Raw genomic sequence first — 18307 nt, forward strand, 5'->3', positions numbered from 1 at the left:
GCCCAGGTGACTCCGGCCGACGCCCGGGCGGGGATTAACTGACCCTGCAGGTGATGGGTCAGGAATCTGCTCTCGCTTTGTTTTTCTCTGGTGTCGAATCTAACAAGAATGCCCGGAATTCCTGCCCTCGCCCCAGGCAGGACTGAGGGTTCGGGCGCCGGAGGGTGGTCAGCGCAACCAGGAACCCAGAGGCCATCGCTGAACCACCTAGGCTTCGGTGGGGACCATCACGCTCTGCCGTCGGAGGTGGGGGAGGCTGGTGGTGGAATCCACTGGACCCCGGGGGCCTGGACTAGAGGTGGAGAGTGCGGCATCTTCTAGTGAGACCTACCTGTTGGCCCACGCCGCGATCGCAGCGAGGCTGGGGGCGCCGGGCGCTGGGCAGTCCCCTCTGCGCCGGCTCCGTAGAGGCGGCCCCGGGCAGGGCCCTTGAGAAGATCCAAGGGGCGGGGAGGGGCCGGAGGGCTGGAGTCATCCGCGGAGCCAGAACCATCCCAGGACAGGGCGGAGAGCGCCCCCAGCCGACCACGGTGGGCATAGTGACAAAGAGAAGGACGATTAGAGCTGTTATGTGAAATTGGTTAACTTGGAATCCTTGTACCCCAATTTATCCGCGGTCCCTAAGGGCATGTATGCCTCAAAAATACCAGAAATCTCCACGCCACTATTTAATAGGAATTCTTTCCTTGTAATGGGCTTCCCTAATAGCTAAGTTGGTAAAGAATCCGCCTGCAATGCAGGAGACCCCATTTCGATTCTTGGGTGGGAAAGATCCGCTGGAGAAGGCATAGGCTACTCACTCCAGTATTCTTGGCTTTTGCTTGTGGCTCAGCTGATAAAGAATCCGCCTGCAATGTGGAAGACCTCGGTTCAATCCCTGGGTTGGGAAGATCCCCTGGAGAAGGGAAAGGCTAGCCACTCCAGTATTCTGGCCTGGAGAATTCCATGGGGTCGCAAAGAGTTGGACAGGACTGAGCGATTTTCACTTTCATTGGAATTCCAGGGATTTTATTCTCTTCTTTCTGCCTATTTGTCTAAAAAAGGCTTTGTACCATGAGCGGTTACCACTTAGTAGAGGGATAAAATTTAGAACCTAGACAAGGTATTAAAAAGCAGAGAAGTCACTTTGCCGGCAAAGGTGGGTATAGTCAAACCTGTGGTTTTTCCAGTAGTCATGTAGGGATGTGAGAGTTGGACCATAAAGAAGGTTGAGCGCCAAAGAATTGATGCTTTTGAGCTGTAGTGCTGGAGAAGACTCTTGAGAGTCCCTTGGACAGCAAGGAGATCAAACCAGTCAATCCTAAAGGAAATCAATCCTGAATATTCATTGGAAAGACTGATGCTGAAGCTGAAGCTACCAATACTTTGGCCACCTGATTCGAAGAACTGACTCATTGAAAAAGACTCTGATGCTGGGGAAGATTGAAGGCAGGATGAGAAGGAGGCTACAGAGGATGAGATGGTTGGATGGTATCGTCAACTCAATGGACATGAGTTTGAGCAAACTCTGGGAGATAATGAAGGACAGGGAAGCCTGGCATACTGCAGTTCATGGGATCTCAAAGAGTCAGACATGACTTAGTGACTACACAACAAAAAGTTTAGAAGATAGACATGGGCCAATATTCAGACAGAACGGGTGGCCTTGGAGGGAGTGAAAGTGGCTTTGAGGTCCTCAGGGGGCTTCTTCCAGAAAAAGGAGGAATGATTACCCACCAAGGAGAGGAGTACAGTCTCTTGACAGAAATCACCTTGGCTGGCCCACCCTCAGAGGCCCTCTGAGGTCAGAGGAAGGAAATCTTAGAATCTGAAAACAATCCACTCTCCTTGTAAGAGTTTACTGTGTAAGCACTCCTACACAACCAACGCAACAATCCATTTGTTATAAAAGCTAATATATAACCAACACAAAATTGTAAAGCAATTAGCTTCCAATTAAAAATAAATATATATATTTTTAAAAAGCTAATGTATAGCCAGCATTGCTTAGGGTAAGTTTGATTGCAAATGACATAAAATTCAGCTCAGGCTTTTTGAAACTTTAAAAGGGATTGCTGGCTCGCATGAGTGAAAGGTCAAGGGCCTAAGTGATGGATTGAGATCCACACTCAGGTAGCTAGTTTGCAAAACCTGCACATTGACCACCAACCGACCCCAGGCAGATGGCCTGAAAAACTTTGAGGCAGGTCTGAAAACAGCTGACCATCCATTATTCCTGCCTGTAGTTAGCTAGTACTAGCTGCTGGTTAAAAGGCCAGACTCGAATCAGGCAGCCCAATACACCCAGACCTAATCAAAGTTTTCTTGCTAGATTTGTTTTATGTAATTTGATCCAAAGTTCTTTGGCACTTAAAAAATAGAGGTTACCGATAAAAATGTATCTTTTATAGTAAAGACTTACGAGCCATTGTTGATCACAGGATATTCATCCCCCAAAGATATCTTCCTTGCTCCCAGGAACTTTCACATTTGATGAGGTGTCATTCTTACAATTACAGTGCATTATGTGTTTCCCTTGACCCCTTGCACGCATGCTCAGTCGCTCAGTCATGTCTGACTCTTTGTGACCCCATGGACTGTAGCCCGCCAGGCTCCTCTATCCATGGAATTTTCCAGGCAAGAATACTGGAGTGGGTTGCCATGTTCTCCTCCAGGTGATCTTCCCGATACAGGGATTGAACCCAAGACTCTTGTGTCTCCTGCATTGGCAGACAGATTCTTTACACTGCCCCACCTGGGAAGCCCATTATATGTTACAATTGACCTAAAAATAGGGAGGTTATCTGCGTGGGCCTGAATGAATCCCAGAAGCCCTTAGAAGTGGAGAGTTTTCTCCTGCCATTTGAAGAAGTCAGAGAGATTCAAAGCAGAAAACAATTCCATATACAACATGGAACTGAAGATGAAGATTGGCCAAGTGATAAAGAGTGAGAGAAGCTTCTATTAATAGAAGCTGAGAGCAAGCCCTGGTTAGCAGCCAGCAAGGAAGTGGGACTGAATCAAAGATTCATATCAAACTCTGTACAATACTCAAGTCAGCACATACATCCTTTCTGCTCCTGAAACTTTTACCACCTATGTATATTAGGAAGAAAATATCAAGGGTCCCTCAAAGTGGAAATTGAGCAGACCAAACTCTGTGTGCATGAGACAGTAAACCAGAAATTACCCACAAAAGTAAACCAAATGACAGGAACAATGACAACAATCCTAACCGCTTTCTTAAATACCTGTGCCTCAAAGAGAAAGTGAAAGGTACAGAGGCAGATTATTTTGAAATCAAGAATACCGCATCATTATATTTATGTTGATAACACAAATTTGCATCATTATGACTTCAGAAGTGTCACATGTTAAACCTTGGGCCTAAAGCAGTTGAATATTGTGAAATTTAACAACTTTCAATGCATTCATTATCTATGAAAAAAAGAATACAAATAATCAAACTCATATTTCTACTCAAAATTTCAGGGAAAGAACTTTAAAACAGACTAACGCTGGAGTTCGTGACATTGTACAGGAGACAGGGAGCCAGACCATCCCGAAGAAAAAGAAATGCAAAAAAGCAAAGTGGCTGTCTGAGGAGGCCTTACAAATAGCTGTGAAAAGAAGAGAGGTGAAAGGCAAAGGAGAAAAGGAAAGACATAAGCATCTGAATGCAGAGTTCCAAAGAATGGCAAGGAGAGATGAGAAAGCCTTCCTCAGTGATCAATGCAAAGAAATAGAGGAAAACAATAGAATGAGAAAGACAAGAGATCTCTTCAAGAAAATTAGATACCAAGGGAACATTTCATGCAAAGATGGGCTCAAGAAAGGACAGAAATGGTATGGACCTAGCAGAAGCAGAAGATATTAAGAAGAGGTGGCAAGAATACACAGAAGAACTGTACAAAAAAGATCTTCATGACCCAGATAATCATGATGGTGTGATCATTCACATAGAGCCAGACATCCTGGAATGTGAAGTCAAGTGGGCCTTAGAAAGCATCACTACGAACAAAGCTAGTGGAGGTGATGGAATTCCAGTGGAGCTATTTCAAATCCTGAAAGATGATGCTGTGAAAGTGCTGCACTCATATGCCAGCGAATTTGGAAAACTCAGCAGTGGCCACAGGACTGGAAAAGGTCAGTTTTCATTCCAGTTCCAAAGAAAGGCAATACCAAAGAATGCTCAAACTACCACACAATTGCACTCATCTCACACACAAGTAAAGTAATGCTCAAAATTCTCCAAGCCAGGCTTCAGCAATACGTGAACCATGAACTTCCAGATGTTCAAGCTGGTTTTAGAAAAGGCAAAGGAAACAAGAGATCAAATTGCCAACATCCGCTGGATCATGGAAAAAGCAAGAGAGTTCCAGAAAAACATCTATTTCTGCTTTATTGACTATGCCAAAGCCTTTGACTGTGTGGATCATAATAAACTGGAAAATTGTGAAAGAGATGGGAATACCAGACCACCTGACCTGCCTCTTGAGAAACCTGTATGCAGGTCAGGAAGCAACAGTTAGAACTGGACATGGAACAACAGACTGGTTCCAAATAGGAAAAGGAGTACGTCAAGGCTGTATATTGTCACCCTGCTTATTTAACTTTTATGCAGAGTACATCATGGGAAACGCTGGGCTGGAAGAAGCACAAGCTGGAATCAAGATTGCCGGGTGAAATATCAATAACCTCAGATATGCAGATGACACCATCCTTATGTTAGAAAGTGAAGAAGAACTAAAGAGCCTCTTGATGAAAGTGAAAGAGGAGAGTGAAAAAGTTGGCTTAAAGCTCAACATTCAGAAAACTAAGATCATGGCATCCGGTCCCATCACTTTATGGCAAATAGATGGGGAAACAGTGGCTGACTTAATTTTTTTGGGCTCCAGAATCACTGCAGATGGTGATTGCAGCCATGAAATTAAAAGACACTTACTCCTTGGAAGGAAAGTTATGACCAACCTAGACAGCATATTAAAAAGCAGAGATATTACATTGTCAAGAAAGGTCCGTCTAGTCAAGGCTATGGTTTTCCCAGTGGTCATGTTTGGATGTGAGAGTTGGACTATAAAGAAAGCTGAGCTCCGAAGAATTGATACTTTTGAACTGTGGTGTTGGAGAAGACTCTTGAGAGTCCCTCAGACTGCAAGGAGGTCCAACCAGTCCATCCTAAAGGAGATCAGTCCTGGGTGTTCATTGGAAGGACTGATGCTGAAGCTGAAACTCCAACACTTTGGCCACCTGATGTGAAGAGCTGACTCATTTGAAAAGACCCTGATGGTGGGAAAGATTGAAGGCAGAAGGAGAAGGAAACAACGGAGGATGAAATGGTTGGATGGCATCACCAACACAATGCACATGGGTTTGGGTGGACTCCAGGAGTTGGTGATGGACAGGGAGGCCTGGCGTTCTGTATTTCATGGGGTCACAAAGAGTCAGACACGACTGAGTGACTGAACTGAACTGAAAGCTGGAATTCCCTGATGGCCTAATGGTTAAGATGTGGTCCTCTCATCACTATGGCCTGGTTCAATCCCTAGTCAGGGAGCATCCTGTAAGCCACGTGGTGTGGCCATAAATAAATAAAACAGACTAAAGCCAAGCCAGTAAAAAGGAAAGAATAAAGACATAATAAAGATGAAAGCTGAATCAATGAATTTGAAAGCAGTAGAACTGAAAAGAATCCAAAAATTGTTTCTTAAGAAAAAAAATTAACAAATCAAAAGTGGGAAGGGGTCTCAGCAGCCAGAAGAAGAGCAGGCATGGCTGAAGATAGCAGCAGCCAAGGCCTCAAACTGCATCCTGGAGAATTTTATAGCCACCTTGGCTAATGGGATGAGCCTCCAGCTGCCTCTTGAAGAAGTAACCCCCCCACTTTTGTGCTTCCCTGTGTCTGCCCCCACTTCTGCCTTCCCTTCCCTCCCCTCCCCAGCTGTGAGCTGAGCTAGAGACTGGGGCAGAGAGACTGGAGAGGTGGTCTCCTGTGGCTCAGTGAGAAGCCCAATGCTGAGGACGTGATGTCCAAAGATTGCTACTTTGACTACTATGCTCACTTCAGCATCCATGAGGAAGTGCCGAAAGGTCCACAAATTCACGTACAGCAACTCCATGTTTCATGGCCCACACCTTTTCAAAGACAGGTGGTGCTGGACGTTGGCTCAGGCACAAGGGTCCTCTGTATGTTTACTGCCAAGGCCAGGGCCCGCGTGGTCATTGGGATTGAGTGTTTCAGTAGCTCTGATTACTTCATGAAGATTGTGAAAGCTAACAAGTTAGACCACGTGGTGACTATCATCAAGGGGAAGGTGGAGGAGGTGGATTTCATCACCATAGATGGGCTACTACCTCTCCTATGAGTTGATGCTCAACACCGTGGTCTACGCCCGAGACAAGTGGCTGGTGCCCAATGGCCTCATCTTCCCAGACCGAGCCATGCTGGTATGTAAGAGCCATTGAGGACCAGCAGAACAAAGACTACATGGTCCACTGGCGGGAGAACATGTGCAGCTTTGACGTCTTGCATCAAAGATGTGGCCATCAAGGAGCCCCTGGTGGACGTGGTGGACCCCAAGCAGCTGGTCATCAACCTGCCTCATAAAGGAAGTGGACATCTACACGGTCAAGGTGGAAGACCTGGCTTTCACTTCCCCCCTCTGCCTGCAAGTGAAGCCGAACGGCTGCATGCATGCTCTGGTGGCCGACTTCAACGTCAAGTTCACCTGCTGCCACAAGAGAACTGGCTTCTGCACAGCCCTGAGTCCCCATCCCCTCCCTGGAAGCAGACGGTGTTCTACATGGAGGACTATCTGATAGTGAAGACAGGCGAGGAGATCTTTGGCCCCACCGGCATGTGGCGCAATGCCAAGAACAACCGTGACCTGGACCTCACCATTGGCCTAGACTTCAGCCTAGAGCTGGCCTAGCCAGCTCTGTGAGCTCTCCTGCTCCACCGACTACTGGATGCACTAAGGCGGTGCCTGGGTTCTCCCACCCCAGTCCGGCTGGTCCTGCAAAGGCCCCAGGGGCTGCGGCGTTCTTAGGCAGTTTCGGGGCTCCTCGTACCCCTCACTCCCTCCCACAAAAGGGGGTTTTATGTGCCGGGGCATGGAGGGCACATCATGACTGTGTTTCATTACTTAGGTTTTTATATGGTTGCATTTATGCCAATAAATTCTCAGTTGGGATGGCAAAAAAAAATAACAAATCAAAACTATAATGAGATATCACCTATCAGAATGGCTCTTATTTAAAAAAAAAAAAAGACAACAAATAACAAGTGTTGGGGAGGATGTGAAGAGGAGGGAACTTTTGTGTACTGTTTATGGGAATGTAAATTGAGGCCGTCACCATGAAAAATAGTATAGAGGTTTCTTGAAAAATTACAAATAGAACTACCATATGATCCAGCAATTCCACTTCTGGGTTTTTTCCCAAAGAAACCGATAATACTATATTGGAAAGATATATGTGTCCCTATGTACACTGCAACATTATTTACTATAGCCAAGATATGGAAGTAACCTAAGTGTCCATCGATATGAGTGATGGTGAAATGAGTGGAAAAAGAAGATGCAGTGTGTATACACACACACACAGTAGAATGTTACTCAACCATAAATAAGAATGAAATCTTGCCCTTTGCACCAACATGGATGGACCTAGAGGGTATTATGGTAGTGAAATAAGGCAGACAGAGAAAGGCAAATACTGTATAATTTTGCTTATATATGGAATCTTACCAAAAAAAATAAATTAATAAACATAACAAAACAGAACAAACTCATTAATACAGAGAACAAACTGATGGTTGCCAGAGGGAGGGGGTTGGGGGAAGGAAAGAATCAGATGAAAAAAGACTAAGAGGTGCAAACTTCCAGTTACAATATGCACCCAAAGCATGGGGGTGAGATGTCCAGCATGGGGAGTAGAGTCAATAACCTTGTAATGTATTTGTATAATGGCAGACGCTTCCTAGATATAGCGATGGTCTATAGCGATCACTTTGTAATGTTCACAAACATTGAATCACTATGTTGTGTACCTGGAACTGACATAGTGTTGCAGGTTAATTATACTTCAATAAAATAAATAAAGGAATTAAATAAAGCATTGAAATAGCTAGACCACGGCCAAATTTATTAAAAGACAAATATAATTAACAAGTTCATGTAATTAATGAAGACTAAAATGTAAGATTAGGACTTCTGTGGTGGTCCAGTGAGGCTAAGACTCTGTTCTCCCAGTGCAGGGGGCCCAGATTCAACCCCTGGTCAGGGAACCAGATACTACATGTCACAGCAAAGATCAAAGATCTTGCATACTGCAACTAAGGCCTGGTGCAGCCAAATAAATTAATTAAATAACTAAGTATTTTAAAAATAGTAGAACGTAAAATTATAAGAGAAAGCTGGGAGTGGAAGTGGTAGGAGGGAGAGGAGGAAGAGGCACTTTCTCATTTAACTGAGATGCAATCTCCCCTTCTCATACCATGCTCCCTTACTAGGAGGGCGGATACTGAAGTAGAGTTCCTTGGGGGAATCTGTTTCTTTCAATTTTGCCACAAAGCATTCTATTCAGGTTTCAGTCACTGGTAACTGACAGAAACCCTACTCCAAACTAGCTCAGGGAAAAAATAAAGTTTTAGTAGATAAAAACAAATCACTAGGGCTTCAGGTATGGCTGGTCCAGGTGCTTAACAGGTGATTGCTCTTCACTGGTTAGCTCTTCTTCATTCTGAGTTGACTTGATTCTCTAACAGGCTTTCTAGAGATGGGAGGAAAAAATGGTCCCAGGCTGCTTTAGATGTAGGTGATCTTTCCAGCTCACTCCCAAAAGAAAAACAAAAAAAAAAGAGTGTATTTTCTGATATTTCTAGCAAATACCCAATAATTAGGTTTGATTGTATCTTATGTCCAAGCTAGAACCAGTGTCTACAGTGAGGAGAATGGAATTCTCTAATCAGGACATCCCTGAGGCCAGGGATTGGCTTCATCCCACTTGATCCACATGACGTGAGCAGGATTACAGTGGAAGAGGACCGAGAATTCCCTGGTGGTCCAGTGGTTAGGACTCCGCACTTTTACTGCTGAGGGTTTGACTGAGAAACTAATATCTCTCTCTCTCACACACACACACTCACACACACAAGCAAACGGAAGACAGCAGTGAGGGGACGGTGTCTTCCCCCAAAGAAAAGGTTATTAGGAGATAAAAATTATGGATTCCGTCTACAAAACCTGAGTCTGGGATGGATGAAGTTGACCCTCACATTCTGCTCAAGAGCTGGTGCTTCCTATGCTGGAGTCCCCAGAGAAGCCTTCACCCTCCATCAAACCCCGTCCTTACAAGATTTTTTTCCTCCTGGGTGCTGTTGCTCCTTCTTGCAATCTGGCTTCCATTCCCTACCCACCAAAATCCATCAGAATTGTTCTTTTGTGGCGGATCCCCCAATTTAAATAAAGTTCCCATCACTTTCCATGGGGCTTTCAAGTCTGAGAAGATCTGGCATAGTGGCTTAAAACCCACATTTGAAGTGAAGGAAAGAGAAATCCAAGACAGAAGAGAGGAAGTAGGAATTTCTATTTTCTTTTCTATCACGGGTTCAGGTCTGCTTTCCAGAACTGAACCTGTGAAAGTCACCTATTGCTGCATAACAAATTATACCAAAACGTAACAGTTGTACCTAAACAACCTTTTTGAGGGTCAATTTGAAAAAATATACTGGACTTTCTCCCAGTGGTCCAGTGGTTGAGAATCACCTGCCACTGCAGGGAACACAGTTCAATCCCTGGTCCAGGAAGAGCCCACGTGCTGCGCGGCAGCTAAGCTTGTGCACCACAACCACTTAGCCTGTGCTGCAGAGCCCGTGTTCCACCGCGAGAGAAGCCCCACAATGAGACGCCCGCACACCACAGTTAGAAGGCAGCCCCCACTCACCACAACTAGAGAAAGCGCACGAGCAGCAATGAAGACCCGGTGGAGTCAAAAATAAATAAATTTATGTTTTACAAAAATTAAAACACACATTGGCAGTTTCTTTCCAAATTAAATATGAATCTATGACTCAGCCATTTCGATACTCAGTATTTATCCAAGAAAAAGCATGTTTCTACCTAAAACCTGTACACAAATATTCATGGAGCTTTATTTGTAATAGTCCAAAACTGGAAACCGGACTTCCCTGGTGGTGCAGCGGATAAGAATCTGCATGCCAGTGTAGGGGACATGGGTTCAATCCCTGGTCCGGGAATATTCCATATGCTGTGGAGCAACTATGCCTGTGTGCCACAGCTTCTGAGCCCATGCTCTAGGGCCCTTGAACCACAACTTCTGAGCCTATGTGCTGCAACCACTGAAGCCCGCAGGCCTAGAACCTGTGCTATGCAACAAGAGAAGCCACAAGAAGCCCACACACTTCAAGAGAGTAGCCCCCACTCACGACAGCTAGAGAGAGCCTGCACTCAGCAAGGAAGACCCAGTGCAATCAAAACTGATAATAAAAAAGAAAAACCAGAAACTAACCTGGTGTCCATCAACCAAATGGATGGACATTCGATGAATGGATAAACATCCGATGAATGGATAAACATCCAATGAATGGGTAAATGAACCATGGGATATGCATGCCATGAAATGCTACTGAGAAATAAAAAGGATGTTGATATACAAAAGAATCAAAAGATGCAGTTCAACACTGCACAGGTGTGCTGATCATCTCAATATATAATGAAAAGACGCTTGATAAAATTTAATAGCCAGTATGGAATTGAATATTTCTTGATATATGTAAAGGAAATTATTTTACAGCCATTTTCAATCATTAATGGACATGTGGGATTTCATTGAATGGCAGACCCTCATTCAGTAGGTCTGGTTATAAACCTGAGAGTCTGAAGTTCTACCAAAATTTCTAGTGATGCTGAGCTGCCAATCTAAGTGTGATTCATAGATCACCAGCTTCAGCATCCCTAGATGGATGTATTTTAATTGGAAAATCAAGGAAAGGAATCAAGTGTTTATTCCACCTATTCTGTATGAATTGTACCTCAAGATAACCAAACAGTTTATGAGGACGTTATTTATAGAAGACTTCCAGCTTTTAAATGAGACAAGAATGCTAGACTTAGAATAGCACCATCTCCTAATGCCCCATGAAATAAAAGATCTAACTTTGGCTGCTTAAACTAGTGAGGAAAAGCTGATGGAAAGCTTGTGATGAATAGATGAAGCTGACAAGAACTGAACCCACTGACCAACTGTAACATCATAAGAGAGGCAGCCAGAGACTACATGTCTCCCATCCCAGCCACCCCCATGCTCCCCATGTGAAGCAATAAGAAATATTGATTGGAACACCACCGAGGTGCCACCTCCAAGACTTTGGCAGGCATTCCCCCCAGCTGCCAGAGCGGTGTTCCTGCCTGTTGCTGACACTTAGGGTCCCCCCAGGGGTTGCTGCTGCTGCTGCTGCTAAGTTAACAGTTTATTCTCCTGTCCTAAAGACACGCCCACTCGAGGGCACAAGAGCCCCACCCCTTGCCTCCAACCAGAACAATTCTGAAGGACTGTCCCAGCTCCAGAGCTCCCTGTGGTCAGCTGAGGCCTTGGTTTCCACCGCATCACAGGCCAACTACTCCTTCTGCCCCATTCCACCTCCCCCACTCCCCTAGGCCTCAATCCCGAGAGCCCTCCCCAGTAAAAACTTCCTTTGGCAAATCTCTCAGAGTCTAGGGTCCCAGCAACCCACCCCACGGCACCACCCTGACATATACTTGCCAAAAAACTGAGCCTCCATCTGATCAATTCTCTAGAAATACTAGGAGACAGAGGAACAAACACCACCACAAGGATATTCTCAACAAAACCAAGACTATGTAATCCTTGCAGGGCAAATTGCCCAGTGCCTTCAATGAACAGACAGCAAGAAAACTGAAAAGCAGGAAAGAGAATTTATAAATTGAAGGAGACTTCAGACCCATGTGTGGCTCTTCTTTGAATGCAGATTTGAATAAATCAAATGAAAAAAATAACAAGATAATCAGGAAAATAACACTGACAAAATATTTTATGCTATTAAGGAACTGATGTTTAAATTTTAAGATGTGATAATGGCATTACAATTTTCGTCATTAACTTTTGTAAAGTATTTATTTATTTATTTGGCTGCATCAAGTCTTAGATGTGACATACGGGATCTAGTTCCCTGACCAGGGATCGAACCCAGGACCCCTGCATTGGGAGCTCAGAGTCTTAGACATTGAACCATCAGGGAAGTTCCTTCTATAAGTTTTAGTTTTAGGTTTTTATTTAGGTGTAATGATCCACTTTGAAGGTTTTTTTTTTTTTAGTGATTTGAGGTATGAATCTAAGTGTAATTTTTCTAAATCATTGTTTTTATGGCCTCTTCAAGAATAAAAATTCAATTAACTAAAATTTCAATGATTGATTTAAATTTAAACTTAATTTTTTCCTAATGAGAGAAATTAAATACTAAGGAATAAGATTTTTTTTCAGGTAGGGTTGAGCTATGGAGGGCCACAAGCCATTGTTAACAGGTAAATTTTTTCACTCCCCTTCAGTTCAGTTCAGTCTCTCAGTCGTGTCCGACTCTTTGCGACCCCATGAATCACAGCACGCCAGGCCTCCCTGTCCATCACCAACTCTCAGAGTTCACTCAGACTCATGTCCATCAAGTCAGTGATGCCATCCAGCCATCTCATCCTCTGTCGTCCCCTTCTCCTCCTGCCCCCAATCCCTCCCAGCATCAGAGTCTTTTCCAATTAGTCAACTCTTCGCATGAGGTGGCCAAAGTATTGGAGTTTCAGCTTTAGCATCATTCCTTCCAAAGAAATCCCAGGGCTGATCTCCTTCAGAATGGACTGGTTGGATCTCCTTGCAGTCCAAGGGACTGTCAAGAGTCTTCTCCAACACCACGGTTCAAAAGCATCAACTCTTCGGTGCTCAGCTTTCTTCACAGTCCAACTCTCACATCCATACATGACCACTGGAAAAACCATAGCCTTGACTAGACGGACCTTTGTTGGCAAAGCAATGTCTCTGCTTTTCAATATGCTATCTAGGTTGGTCATAACTTTCCTTCCAAGGAGTAAGCGTCTTTTAATTTCATGGCTGCAGTCACCATTTGCAGTGATTTATAAGAACCCATTTCTGCCTCCTATAGGCAATACCACCTCTCCTGAGAATGCATGATCCAGGTTGAATTTTTAATTTTTCAGTTTTGGGGTTTTTACACATGGTTGTCAATTGTCTCAGTACTGTTTGTTGAAAGATTATGCTTTCTCCACCAAATGCTTTTCATTTTTATGAAAAATTAATTGACCATATGTATGGGAGTCTATTTTTGGACTTTATTCTTTTGATGCATTTGTGTATCTTTACACCAGTACATATTATCTTGACTTCTGTAGTTTTATGATATCAGGTAATATAAATCCTTGAACTTCATTCCTTTTTTTCCAAAGTTGCTTTGGTTTTTCTGAGTTATTTGCATTTCCATATAAACATTAGAATCAGCTTGTCAATTTCCACGGATAAACCTACTGAGATTTTGATTGGGATTATACTGCATGTGTATGTCAGTTTGGGGGAGAATTAACATCTTAATAATATTGAGCCATCTGATCCATCTATGAACACTATATAAATACATGTGCGTGCGTATATCTATTTAAGTTCTCTCAGCAATTTTTTTAGTACAGGTCTTACAAATCTTTTGTCAAATTAATATTTAAGCATTTTTAAATCTTTGATGCTATTGTAAATAGAATGGGGTTTTTTTGACAAGGCTTTTAAAATTGTAATTTCTGATTGTTGGTAGTATAAAGAAAGACAACCACAAAAATTGTGACGAATATCCTGACAAATATGAGAGGTGTATGAAGAAACACAAAAATGTTTTCTTTGTAGTAAAGAATATTTAAAGAGCATGTGTTTCAAACTGGAGGTCTAAATATTAATGTTTAACTGTTTTTTTTTTACTGCACAACATGTGGGATCTTAGTTCTCCCTTCAGGGGTTGAACCTATGCCCTCAGCAGTGAAAGTACAGAGTCCTAACTCCTGGATCACCAGAGAATTTCCTAATGTTTAACATTTAACACAACTCCATCCAAAATTCTTTTTCACATTTTTTTTTTTCCAGAATTTGACAAAGCTTTTAAAAGTCATCTGAAAAGAGTAATCGAGGCTAGTTAAGAACATTTGAAAGAAAAGAAAACTAGCTTTGCCAGATTGAAAACCCATTACAGATTAGCTGCTACAGCAGTTAATATTGTCTGGTACAAGACTACATTGGGCAGATTAATGATACTTAATAGCTCAGAAGCTGACCCTGGGACAGTCAAGATTGTCATATATAACAAAGCAGAGATTTTACTGAGGACGAATTGTTCTTTTAATAAGTGGCTCGAGGACACATAATAATTTGGAAGATAACAAAGAACATATAATAAAGTTCAGAGGATTAAAGGACAAAAAGTAAAAGATAATAATGATGTCACAAAAGCAGTGGGAACCGTCCTGAACAAGTCATTGTTTTCTGCATAAAGCAGCAGAGAAAGTTAAAGCAAGACACTAGATAGAGGAGTATCCCCGTTCAGTCTTTCGTGCTGCTGAAGCCTGTGGCCACCGCATAGGGAAGTGATGCGTATGTAGTCAGGGCTAGCTGGTGAGGGCCAGAAAAATCTGAGGAGTCAGAGGTGAGAGAGGTCAAGGGTAGGGTAGGAAGGGAAACTGCCTGTGCCTCCCGCCCCCAGGCCTGTGAGGCCAGGCCCTCCTCCCTGATATCAGGCTGGAGACTCGGAGTCCTTCCAGCCACACAGCGACCCCACGACTCTTGGCCCAGATGAGCAATTCAACATAGGAAACAAGATGGTCAGAAAAATAAAGGATAAATAATAACCAAACTACACAAGTGTTGAAAATATTAAAGGACATGCAAGATTCAACGAAAGAAGAAGATGTAAAAGTGAAATAATAAAGCAATTGGATACCCAAGAAAAAAGATAAACCAATTTAAAAGAAAAAACTCAGGGGAGTTTAGTCACTAAGTCGTGTCCGACGCTTGCAACCCCATGGACTGTACCCCTCCAGGCTCCTCTGTCCATAGAATTTTCCAGGCAAGAATACCAAAGTGGGTTGCCATTTCCTTCCCCAGGGGATCTTCCCAACTCAGCAATCAAACTCAGGTTTCCGGCATTGCTGGCGGATTCTTTACCTACTGAGCCACTTGGTGGACTAGAGGTTAGGATTCAGGGCCTTCATTACCATGGTTGAAGTTCAATTCCAGGTGGGGGAACTGGAATCCCGTAGCTGCACAGTGTGACCCAATAATAACAAGAAAAGAAAAACTCAGAATGATAGGTGTGCTAGACAGGTATGTCTAATCCTGAGACAGCAAAACCATTTCCAGACATGTTTTTTAAAATGAAAAAACAAAAGAAAAAAACCCAGGAAGAAGCAAGCCAAGAGTCTGAACCTGTAGAAGGACACTCAGACTGAGGGCCTGGGGTAGAGGGCCGGCCCTGGACTCAACACCCCTGCCGCTGGCCAGGCACTCCTGCCCCAGAGACCAGCAGCCGCCCTGTCAGATAATGGCTGCACGTCTGCACCGCGCTCCTGGGCCAGCAGAGGGCCAGACACACCTCACCTCGCCGGGGTTGCAGAAAAACCTGCAGCCTAGAGCGACCCCAAGCTCCAGCCTGGAACTACTCGCTTCAGACAGAGCTTCCCTGGGGGCTCGATTGGCGAACGCTGACATCTGTGCTCGAGACCCATCCTGGCTTCCTCAGATTCCCTGGGCGTCTTCTCTGGCCACTACTGCTGCTGACGGTCCCTGGGCAAGAAAAGCCACACAACCACACAGAGGGGTACATTCATCAGGGGCTGGCTGGGGCTTTCAGGTTCCCATCTGCCCAGGCCTCCACTGCCACCTGGCTCTAGGGAGGCTTTTCAAGGTAATTTATGCAAACACATATGGAACTCTCACCCTCTTTTTATCTTTTACACAAACTGAAGCACATGAGGCTCACCACATTTTGCTTTTTCGCTTAATAGTGAGCCTGAAAGATCATTCCACATCACCAATCCAGGTAGAATTGTCACAGTGCATTTGAAATGGCTCCGTGTTCCATTCTATGGATGAGCCCTGATGAGGAAAGTGCTAGATCAATTACTGTAATATGGCACCATCTCTGTCCCCTTGTATATATATCCACTGCATTCCCAGAATCCCTTTCCAGTATGTTCTAGGCTGGATTCTGCCCAGGAGGGGCACTGTCACCAGGTTCCAAAGGCTGAAGGAAGTAGGAGCCATTGCTCTCTACATGCAGCTATGGGTAAAAGCCACAACAATCATTGCTGGGGTCTTTCTTGGCTTCTGGGGTCCCCCTTGCAAGACCCTCACTTCAGTGCTATGTGCAACTGAGATCCTTGGTGCCAGCTTCCAGAGGCTCCCGGTGTCCTCCTGGGGAACCCCTGCTTTGGTCCTGCTGGCACCTGGGGTCACGGGTGGCACTTCCCTGCCACCCCCTCAGTCCCACTGTCTTTCTGTCCTTTCCTCCCCCAGCCCCTCCAGTGCTGCTGCAAGTCTCCACTTCCCTGTATTAACCTCTCTCTACTCGAAATACCTAGAGTGGCTTCTGTCTTCCTGATTAAACCTTGAATGATACAAACAGGGCTACTTGCATATCCTCGTGTGGGCTCATGAACCCACGGGCTGCTCTAACTGGAGCATAAATTCCTACGAGTAAAATTTCCACATCAATTTAAATTTTAGGTGTATTATTCAGCTAGTGCTGCCGTAACAAAATACCACAGACCGAGTGGCTTCAGTAATGGAAATTTATGTCCTTACAGTCTGTAGGCCCAGGGTCTGAGATGGTGTCTGCAGGGGTGGTTTCTTCTGAGGCTTCATAGGTGACCGTCTTCTTCCTGTGTCTTTACGTGTATGTGTGCATGTCCACATTTCCTCCTCTTATAAGGACACCAGTCATAGTGGATAGAGTCCACCCTAATGACCTCTTTTTAATGTTCCTAAATGTTCCTAAAGACCCTCTCTTCAAATACACTCATGTTCTGAAGTACTGGAGTTAGGATTTCAAACATATGAATTTGTGAGGGGGCCCACAACTCAGCCCATAAGAGAAAGCTATTACCAACTCGCTTTCTCCCCAGGATCTACCAACCTACATGTCTTATATCAACGCACAAGGGAGCCCAGTCTCCATACACTTGCCCCAAGAGTCTGAGGCAAACTCAGTGAGCTCTACTATCTAATAGGCAGGAAAGAGCACATGGTGTTGTTTTAACTTGCATTTCTCTTACTCTGAGTGAGGTTAACAGCTATTTCATGAGTTTATGAGTAATCTGTGTTTCCTTTTCTGAGAAAGGTTTGTTCACAATCTTTGTCCACTTTTTAAAAAAATTTTTTGCAATTAAAAAAAATTTGTCTTTTATTGTATTTTATTTGGGGCCATGCCAAGGCCAAGGACATGTGAAATCTTAGTTCCCCAACCAGGAATCCATCCTGCACCCCCTCCAGTGGAATCGAGGTCTTAACTGCTGGACCTGTCCATCTTTCTATTGCCTTATTTGTCTTTTTCTTATTGTTTTGTGGAAGGGCTTTATCAGAGACATTTACCCAACATACTGTGCCAATATTTGTCATTTATCTTTCAACTTTGTTCACAATTTTTCTATAATTCAGTGATATTTATTTTTATGTAAATTACCCATCTTTTCTTTTATGGCTTCTAGGCTCTATGTCATTCTCAGAAAGTCCTTTCCAACTTTGAGGTTATAAAACAAATTTTCTTGTGTTTTCTTTTAGAACTTTATTGTATTTTTTTGGCCACACAGCATGTAGGATAGTTCCCTGGCTAGGGATCAAACCCATGCCCCCTGCAGTAGAAGCTCAGAGTCTTAACCACTGGACCACCAGGGAATTCCCTCTTCTACTTCTTTAATATTTTACTTTTCACATCAATACCTTTGATGCACTTGAAACTTATTTTAATGTAAGGCATTAGGAACAATGTCTCTTTTGATAGGTGTTTATCCTGCTGTCCCAATACCAGCCCCTCTTCCTTCCAACAATCTGAAGTGCTATATTTATTATCTATTGAGTTCTTCTGTGCATTTGGGTCTATTTTCATGCTTCCTATATACCAGCCTATTTGAGACCTTCTTCACTCTTCTCAAACCACTGACCTCGACATCTACCCACTTCTTATCAGATGACCTTGTCTTTTAGTTCACAAGGAAATGGAAGGATTCATGGGGGATGGAAGACCCCTGGGACC

The 18307-nt window shown here is 43.8% G+C and overlaps 1 pseudogene; it reads left to right on the top strand.

The window, feature by feature from the left end:
• The first annotated feature begins 2890 nt into the window (after positions 1–2890).
• LOC109575943 (protein arginine N-methyltransferase 1-like) lies at positions 2891–6957 on the top strand (annotated as a pseudogene).
• The last annotated feature ends 11350 nt before the right edge of the window (positions 6958–18307 follow it).

Source organism: Bos indicus, chromosome 2, assembly GCF_029378745.1.
Source record: "Bos indicus isolate NIAB-ARS_2022 breed Sahiwal x Tharparkar chromosome 2, NIAB-ARS_B.indTharparkar_mat_pri_1.0, whole genome shotgun sequence".
Lineage (NCBI taxonomy): Eukaryota > Metazoa > Chordata > Mammalia > Artiodactyla > Bovidae > Bos > Bos indicus.